Source organism: Pezoporus flaviventris, unplaced genomic scaffold (genome assembly GCF_033815535.1).
Source record: "Pezoporus flaviventris isolate CSIRO_AGI_PZ_B2104156 unplaced genomic scaffold, CSIRO_AGI_Pfla_v1 ptg000083l, whole genome shotgun sequence".
Classification (NCBI taxonomy): domain Eukaryota; kingdom Metazoa; phylum Chordata; class Aves; order Psittaciformes; family Psittacidae; genus Pezoporus; species Pezoporus flaviventris.
In genome coordinates, this window is record NW_026892631.1 from 5547638 (window position 1) to 5556491 (window position 8854).

An 8854-nucleotide genomic window follows, 5' to 3' on the forward strand; every position below is an offset into this window, starting at 1 on the left:
CAGACCTCCCTGGTTTGCTTCCCCTCACTGAGGGCTCAGCATCCCTGGGGTCCAGCCATGCCCTGACTTGTGCAAGTCTGGGAAGCTTGGATGAGCAGTTAGTGTCTATGTTTCACTTAGGCTGCCAGCAGTGGGGTGGCACACACACACACAGAGCAGCACTGTGATCTGTGTTAGAGTACCTCCCAAGGGACCAAGCCTGTGACAGGGTTTCGAGCCAGGCACTGTCTAGACACAGGGTAGAAGGCACATCGGGTGAAGCATGTGAAGTGCACATGCATGAAACGTGGGTGAGCCACACTCTGGCATGTGCTGTGCGTGCATCAGGGCTGGAAGAAAATCATCACGTACTATTTCAGTTTGCTTGTTTCAGACTTTGCTCCAATTTTAGTACAACAAATAAAATCACCTGCAAATAATAGTAATAATAAATACATAAATAAAGCTCTCTGACTGCAGCCCACTGGGTCATCTCACCCAGCCCAAATCTTCTGGTAAACAACATGCATAATGACAGCCATTGGGCTTCTCCAAGCGTCCATGCACATCTGTACTATTTAACGCCGCGAATGAAATCTCTATCTGTGTATAATGAGGAGTGCTCAGAGCAGTGACTCAGACATTCCGGCGTGCTTTCTTCTTGTCCTCCATGTGCAAAATGTAACTTTACTCATTTTTTCCAATGACTTTGGACTTTAAAAACAGTAATTAGCAAAGTCAGCTTGTTATCAGCTCCTGTCGTTAACCTGTCCTTCACTGCGTTCTGGTCACAGGCAATGCTTTGGCACTCATTTCCCAAGGCTTGCTTTTGTCTGGAGAATTAAGACAGACAAGTGAGGAAAATAGGTCCTAAGCCTGCAAGCTCTTCTGCACATCTTTGTTTAAAGCACTTGAACACTGAAGGAGCTCCAGACCGGGTCTTTATATAGCATGGTAAATAGCAGGCAAGACAAGAAATAAAACTTCAGAGGTATCATTTTCTCATTTCTCTTTCTAGTTACAGCTAGGAAGGATCGACAGATGCAAAGTGAAAATACCATAGGATCACAGAATCAGTGAGGTTGGAAAAGGAGGTCTGTAAGATCATCAAGTCCAACCATTACCCCAGGACTGCCAAGTCCACCACTAAATCATGTCACTAAGGGCCTTGCCTCACTAACAATGCTTCTCCTACTGTGTTTTCACAGTGGCTTTCATCTGCTCTGCTCACAAAGCGTTTTACTACCTGTACATCACTACACACTGCTGCATCTGCAGCCAGATAAAGGGCGAATGGCAATCTGCTACTCACCACCGCTCATGGGCATTCAGCCTAAGAAGCATTTCAAAGGGTGTTAGAGAGCCTGCGTCTCTTGAGGAGACAGGGGAAGCTGCTGTTTCCTCTAGCACGCTGGTGGTCCCCAGGTTTTCTTCCCTGGTGGGACAGACTGGTTGTAAGACCCCAGTGGAGGAGGTTAAAAGATCAGTGTCCCTTTGAAATCCCTGGGAAGACCCTAGTCCAGCCAACCTGCATGGGTGACCCACCACTGGTAGTACTTGGACTGGCGTGTGTGAGAACAGAAAAATACTCAAGAGAAATGCTTAACTCTACATATGAAAAATTAGAGAGGAAAGGACAACTTTGGCTGAATAATTCAGGTGATTCCTGGTTATTGGATTGTCTTTGTCTACCACGTGTTGCAGTGAAAATCTGGTGCATGCAGCAAGATAGTGCTACTCTGAAAGACCCACCTACAGCCAGAGGTTTCACTGGGAGGGAAAGCACACACACGGGAGCGAGGGAACAAACAGCATCAGGCTCTACAGCTGGAGACAAAAGACAGGCAGTGGATTTAAGTCAGACTTCTTGGTCTAACTGCTTTCCTTTGCTCAGGTGGGATGAGCCTCATGAAGTTCAAGGGCTTGTGAACCTCTGTAGCTAATTTTGGGTTCAGACAGGTCAGAAAATGAGGTCACGAACTGTTGTTCTTACACTTAAAACTGATTTCCACCAACAGAGACACAATGTTATTTAAATCACATTTTCCAGGCTGAAGAGAGGTCTGTGCTACGTGACCACACTTCAGGAGAGCTCTTGCCTGTGTCAGCATCTCCAGTACATGCGTGACCTTCAGCATGATCGAAGTCAATGGGATGTCCATGGGCTGGGCAGCTGCGAGTGGGATTGAATGTGGCCCTGAACTGGACCTGCCTGTGAAGTTCTGCCTTCCTCCCTTCCCTCCTCCCTCAAGTTAAGCCAGCACAAGCAGCATGCAGGTGGCACAAGCTGCATGTGCTTTGCCCCTGCAACCTCTCTTTCCACCTCCATTGTCTTCGCTGCACATTCTTACCTTGTTTTCTTCACTCTTCCCATTCCGCATTGGGTATTTTTTCACCCTGTTGTGTCCCTTCATGTCACCAACGCACAGATTTGGAGGTCTTTTTGTGGTGATTGAGGAACAAGAAGTTTACAGTGAATTCAGTCCAAGGGGTGGATGCAGAATGGCTGGTCATAGATGTACAGACCTTTTTATGCTATAGAAACAGAGCCGTTGACATACGAAGGGACAAACCTAAAAGGCAAAAGCACAGAAGAAACTAGGGGTGAGGTTCAGCTCATCTAGCTTCAGCTGCCTGAGAGTCGGGCATGCAAACTACAAGGTTATCTAGTGAGGGCCAGAGGATCTCCAAGAAGTAATTCTTTCCAGATAGGCTGCTAAAATGAATCAGTATCTGGAGGTGTTTACCTTCTTCTGTGGAGTACAGGAGGAGACCTAACAATTAGCTCAGAGTAGACACCCAAGTTTTAATTACAATGGAAGCAGTTCTGCATAGAATCATCAAATCACAGAATAGTTTGGGTTGGAAGGGACCTTCAAAGCACATCTAGTCCAACCCCCCTGCAATGAACAGAGACATCTTCAACCAAATCAGGTTGCCCAGAACCACATCCAGCCTGGCCTTGGATGTCTCCAGGGATGGTTCATCCACTGCCTCTCTGGGCAACCTGTGCCAGTGTTTTACCACCCTCATTGTAAAACATTTCTTCCTCACATCCAGCCTGAATCTCCCACTTTTAGTCCAAAACCATCACCCCTCATCCTATCACAACAGACCCTTCTAAAACGTCTCTCCCCATCTTTCTTATAAGCCTGTTTTAAGAACTGAAAGGCCTCAATAAGGGTTAGCATGACTAGCCCAGTGCCAGAGAGGTGGCATCACAGGGTCTGCAGCTGGGAGCTTTTTGCTGCCTCCCTGGGTGAAACTCAGCCAAATCAACTCTTTCCTGACAGCAGTGGCTCTGGAGGTTCCTTCTGATCAGGTTTCCTCTAAACTGACTGCTGCTTCATCACACCAGGAACTTCCCCTGGAGACAAATGTCTTAGGCTTATTGGAAGAGAAAGGTACAGGAAGTCACTGCTGGCAAGCCCCTATAAAGCACTGAATATCCACTGAAGTTACATATTATACTTCATGCAAACTGTGGCCAATCCCATTTTAGTTACACAGATTTAACTGCCCATGTGTCTAGGGTTCCCACTGGGAAAAACTAGGAAGGATGCTGCGTGGACAGGAGCAGATGGGCAAGATAGGGTCTGTGAAGCACGCTGCAGCAAGCAGCTCAGAAAGGCTCTGGAATAGGCCAGAACAGCACAGATTTCCACCTGGGAGCAGGGGCAGGGTGCACAGTGGCACACAGCATGGCTCCTGCTTGCCATAGATGAACACTTGCAGGATCTCCCATATGCTGCACACAGGCACCCACAGCAAATCCAGCCAGGAACTGGCACCTGAGCACTGTGGATTTCAGCAAATCTCATTTCAGCTCAGCTCTGCATCCCATGGATAGGCAACTCTTGAGACTGTGCACTACAGAGTTCCTTTGTCCTTCAGTGCAGGGGATAATAACCACAGTATGGATCAGCTGAGCCTCATGGGGACTGATGAGCCCTCAGTCCCTCACTCCCCTCCTCAGAGCAAGTTCATGCATGAGACCCTGCTCTAATGCCCCCTCTGCATCCCCCTTTTGCAAGGGTATCCCCAATCCCATTAGCTGGATCATTACCAGGTGAAACCCACCCATTCAGTGTCAGAAGGCTGTGGAGGGTAAAGCAAGCCACCCAACTCCATCCAGCTCACCTCCCCCCTGCAGGACCCAGAGGTGTTGCCACACCAGCCACCAAACAGGCACTGTTTTACCCTGGGGAAATCCCACCACAGCTCTCTCTGAAGCAGGGGCTGGTCATTGCCCCCACAAGCAGCATCCAGAGCAGCCTTGACAGCCACGGTGCTGGCAGCAACCACAGTGGAAAAGAGTCGTCAGACCCTGCTCAGGAAGGCTTGTGCTCGACAAATATTTGTGGAGCTGATTGCAGCCCGCCTGGCTCATGCTTCTGAATGCAGAGAACCTGTGGGGAAGAGTTTAAACCCCTCTAATATCACCACCCTTCTTCCCTCCCCCAGCACAGCTGGAGAAAGCTGCAGTCCTGGGCTGTCTCCTCATGGAGCACAGTGGGAGTGGGCTATTGGCTATGACATGGCAGTGACCGTGCTGAGATTTTATTCCCATGTTTTCCCTTGCATTGATCCCCACCATCGCAGGCCGTAACCAAAGGCATCAGCCGATGCAACCCCAGGGGAGCTGCCTCGTTGCAGCTCCGTCTCTGCAGCTCGCAGTAGAGCTGTTGGCTCCCAGCAGGTATGGCAGGGCATCATGCACGCCAGCGTGTGCCCATGAAGGCAGAAAAGTTTGGGAGAGAGGTACTTATTGGCAGGAGGCGCTCTGGGAGTCACAAAGCAGGAAATACCTGGGCTCCGGAGCTGGCTGAGGGCAGAATAAAGAAGGAAGCACTGAAAAGAAAAGCCAAGCTGCTGTGACATTTTCATGCTTGGCTTCTGACATCCTCTCCCTCTCGTACACTTGACTTCCTTGCTTATTTTTATCAGATGAAGCTGATGGTCGCTGCTACGGTAACCCTGTGTGGTTACGGCTCTGGCAGTGAACAAGTGCTCAAATGCATGTTTCCTTTGTGGCTTCCCACCCCGCTCAGTCTTCCCACCCCTCAAGGCTCTCAAAATAGAATGTTTGACTCTGTGATGCCTTAGTTGTGAACGCTGCCTGTTGTGATGGGCAGGGGTTCACCTCTCTGGGCTCTGCTCACTTGGCCCACCAGCCACTGCTGTCTTTCCCCTCTCCTTGACCTAACTTTGCTGTCTTTGGTGGGTGAAGTACAGGTCTCTGACCCCAAGTACAAGGCTGGGCTTTTTTGTTTTGATGTGGAAAAAGCACAGAATAACTCTTCTAGAGCTGATAATGTGGGTTGGGGAAAAACTCTTCATCAACAGGATAAAGTCTAATTGGAAAAAGCAATGAAAACTTACTTCTTTTGCCTTGAGCCTACTCAAGGGCTTCCCACCATCCCTAGGTAGTGATGACCCACATCTGGGTGGCACCAGAGCCTCATCGGGGGATTTATATGTGCTCCAGCCCTACCCAAGACATCTCTGTTGATGGTGTTCCACTAGCTCATTGTACTTGAAGACACTTTCAGGCTCTGTAGTCCTTCCCCACCTGGTCTGTCTCCAGTTCTGGCACCCAAACTGCACCAAGGTATGACAAGCACCTACCCCAGGATTTCAGCTCCTGCTGTGACCATTGGCACAGCATGACAGAGCAGAGCCCTACTCACCCCTTCCTCTGGGTGAGCTTCCACCAAGTGAACATTGGAGCTGTGGAGGTGACTGGGTGCATCCTTTGGGCATGAAACCATGGACCTTCAGCAGGGCAGCCCCCCACTGTTGCACCTTACAACCCCATCCCAGCCTCTTCCCCCTTCTGCCCATAGGCTCTTCCTCATCTTCCTCATTTGGCAATAGCTCTCCTGTTCTCCAGCTCTGCTCATAGCCGCCTGCACACACGGTCCTGGGCATCCCCTGGTTGAAGCAGGTTTCATCTGCACTCAGTTCCTTTCTAGGTGTTGGGCCTGAAAACTCTTCCCTCCCCCTCCTAGCAGCAATGCTCACAAGCTTTCAGTTTTGTTAAGGCCAGTTGGAGCTTACTCCAGCAGAGCTGCTCTCCAGCCGGGCTTGCACTGCCTTTCAAAGGTGAATGGTAGCTGTAGCTGTAGGAAGGAGACACCTTTTTAACCAGAGTGGCTGAAAAGCCAAAGCTGCTGTTCTATCGGCATTGATGGCAGCTGGGAGCAGCTGGGCAGAACTGCAGTTCAAGGGAGACCCCATGCTTTTGTATGCAGCCCTCCTGTGCAGGTACCAGCCTGACCTACCCTCTATCCCAGCTTCTCAGCAGGTGACCCTGAAGCACAGCAGCGATGACCTTGTAGCAAGATGGGTAGAAATGAATTTGCAATGTGGTCCTGGAAGCACAAATGCATTTACATGGATGCCACTGATGGGGGGGGGGGGGGGGGGGAGGGGGGGAGGAATTTGGACATGTGCATAACTAAATGCTGCAGTGCTGCTCTCAGGTCCAGGTATTTGCTCTCCTAAAACTGCTCCTTTTCTGTCCAAACGTACACAAAAAGGCATCATTTGAACCATGAAACATCCCGAGCTTTTCTTCTCAAGCAAGGATTTAGGGATAACAATTGCTCATGTACACAGACATATTTGGGCCCACGATGGCTCTTTGAGAGCTCAGAGCAAATGCATTACAGGCCATTGCTCCTCACTCCCTTGGTTTGTTACAGGTGACTAGGCTAGCGTTTGGGGGATTGTGTTCTGATTTTGATTGTGCTTAAGGGCATCTCAAAGCAGATCAACATCACAGGGATGAAACTCCATGTCCTCAGCTCCTGGGAGCTTCCTACAGGTGCTAAATTGGGAAGGAGACAGCTCACCTGAAAGGCAGTGTTGGTTCTTTTGTTGCTTGCAATGAGGAGGAGTGTGGTTTCACCAGAGCAGGACTCAGACCCACACTAAGATGACATGTACCCAGGGGGGTGGCTGCTCCCCATGTAGTACAGCACTGATGGTGAATTATCTTTGTGCTCATGGACAAAGGCTCTTTCTGCCTAGCTCTGCCCAAACATATGCAAAGCCAGATGCCAACAGCTCATCTGCAGCATGCTTCAAGTGGCTAGGCATCGACAAAGCCAGCCACAAGTGGATACACACCAATAACAATAAATGAAGTATTCGAGAGACTGAACACAGGCTGAACTAAGCAGGGCAGCAGTGCAGAGCTTGCTGTGTCATCAGTTGCAAATAGAGGGCAAAGCTTCGAGGAGGACAAACACCTCAAGTTTAAGTAAGGGCCAGGAAAAGAATCATTGTTCCATGTACAAAGAAAGGTCCTTATGCCACTCAGCAAGTTCTTGGGATGACTCAGGGACACCCATTCAGCAGCAAGCCCATTTTCATCTGCTGATGCCGGTCCATTGGCCATAACAGCTAGAGCAGGGGACCAGGAAAGAGCCCCTTTCCCCATCACTCTCCTGCCAGCACTGCTCCAGGCTCATCCAACAAAGACCCTCAGGCACAGTGAGCCTACTCAAAGCCATCCTTTCTGCTCCAACCCCAAAACAGCATGATGCATCAGGAAACAGCAAGTGGCTTCCTTCTGGCATGAGCCTGAAAAACCTGTTCCCGTGAAGCACATTGCAGACAAGTTCAATTCATTTGCAGTTTCCATAACCAGTGCTGTATTTTAATCAGAAACTTTCTAGGGCAGGACTAAACATCTTCATTCATTTCAGACTGGTGCTTCATCTGGGAAATGGTGCAACAGCTTCTATAAGTAAATACACACCTAAGGAGGGGAAGAATCAAGGCATCTTAGCTAAAGCTCGGAGGAGAGGCAAGCTTTAATATTGCATTTATGATATGGTCTAGAACATCCATGAGAGTTAAGCATTATACAATCAATCTTTGAACTGTGAGGCTGGTGTTAAGCATTATCTCAAATCAAGCATTAAATCTGAGGGTCATTAGTTAGTGCATTTAAACCAGTCTCATGTAAACATAACGCCCTAACCTCAATCCAGCTTGTTTGCATATGTAAGATTAGAGCCTGTTACTTGCTAAATCACAGGAACTTCACGTATCTGAAAGACAGGGGCATTCCAGGGAATCTGCTTCTCATTGCCTGGTTTCAGTGGAAAATTTAATCCCATTAAGTGCACAATGTGAGTTACTGAATCCTGACAGGGTCAGATTTCCACATCCAACACACTGCCTTGGTACCAAAGGAGTTCAAAATCGTACTCCAAAATGCCATTTCCTCCAGGTCTTCCTCTGGCAGCACTATGAGACAGAGCACACAGTTACCAGTGAGCGGCAAGATCCAGCCAACCACTCAAGCAGAGTTGACCTGTAGACCCAAACCAGCCAAAGCAAACAACCCCAGGTAGCTCAGCTGAGACCCTTACAGCACTCAGCATAGCAAAGCTTCTCTTCATGCTTGTTGCTCAGCACAAGCAGGGAACATGCACAGGTACTGCTTTAGTACTAACAGCAGGAACTAATAACCTCTGCTCTCCAGAGGTTCCTGCTCTGAAAGTGGTAGACATAGATTACAGGTATATAGTTATAGATCTAAATACAGATTTTCCAGATCCAGGATGGAGTACCACTTTCCTGCAGCCTTTAACCCAGCAGTAAGTAAGCAACTGTAGGAAGACAGAGGCAAGAATGCTGCACCTCACCCTAAATTGATTTAGGCTTGTAATCCCATGGGGCATGCTCTGAGGTCAGCCACATCCATGAAACAAGTATCTCCAAGTTCACAGAACAGACTCAACTGATCTGCATTAGCCTTGCAAGTGAGTACACCCAGACCTCAAACACAAGGACTGGCTACTAGCTGGAAGGTCGACCATCCCAAACCCGCTTTGGCAGTAAGAACAGAGCCGGAATA